This window comes from Anabrus simplex, chromosome 6 (assembly GCF_040414725.1).
Source record: "Anabrus simplex isolate iqAnaSimp1 chromosome 6, ASM4041472v1, whole genome shotgun sequence".
In the NCBI taxonomy this organism is placed as follows: domain Eukaryota; kingdom Metazoa; phylum Arthropoda; class Insecta; order Orthoptera; family Tettigoniidae; genus Anabrus; species Anabrus simplex.
This window is the reverse complement of record NC_090270.1, coordinates 86869184-86869869: the sequence shown is the minus strand read 5'-3', so window position 1 is coordinate 86869869 and position 686 is coordinate 86869184. Positions and strand designations below refer to the sequence as shown.

The 686-nt window shown below is 50.3% G+C and overlaps 1 non-coding gene across 1 annotated transcript; it reads left to right on the top strand.

Moving 5' to 3' along the window:
• The first annotated feature begins 228 nt into the window (after positions 1 to 228).
• On the top strand, positions 229 to 310 carry TRNAL-AAG (transfer RNA leucine (anticodon AAG)). The gene has a single exon. It is a non-coding gene; the product is annotated as a tRNA-Leu (tRNA).
• Positions 311 to 686: the final 376 nt, after the last annotated feature.

Below are 686 nucleotides of genomic sequence, written 5' to 3'. Positions count from 1 at the left end.
ATGTTAAAAAGCACTAGGTTTCCGCGGAACGATTAAATAGAAACCGTTTCACTCTGACCGACATTAACTCTATAAGAAATTTCGATCGCGCGATGGCACGCGATGAGGTATTCAGTGTTATCAAAAGCGTGACCGCGTGGCCAGGTGAAGTACAGTAATCTACTCTTACACGGACTCTGACCAGCTCTGAGGAGAGATGTATTAGTACTGTGGACTAGTCGGGTAAGTGGTAGCGTGGCCGAGCGGTCTAAGGCGCTGGTTTAAGGCACCAGTCTCTTCGGAGGCGTGGGTTCGAATCCCACCGCTGCCAGGTAATTTTACACAAGCCGTGAATATCATTATCGATGGTTGGCAATAAATTGAAGTTTAACGTGTTGAGTATTTTTCTTCTTCTTAATCTGCTTACCCTCCAGAGTCGGTTTTCCCTCGGACTCAGGGAGGGATCCCACCTCTACCACCTCAAGGGCAGTGTCCTGGAACTTCAGACTCTGGGTCGGGGGATACAACTGGGGAGGATGACCAGTACCTCGCCCAGGCGGCCTCATCTACTATGCTGAACAGGGGCCTTGGTGCGGGATGGAAAGATTGGAAGGGATAGACATGGAAGAGGGAAGGAAGCGGCCGTGGTCTTAAGTTAGGTACCATCCCGGCATTTGCCTGGAGGAGAAGTGGGAAACCACGAAAAA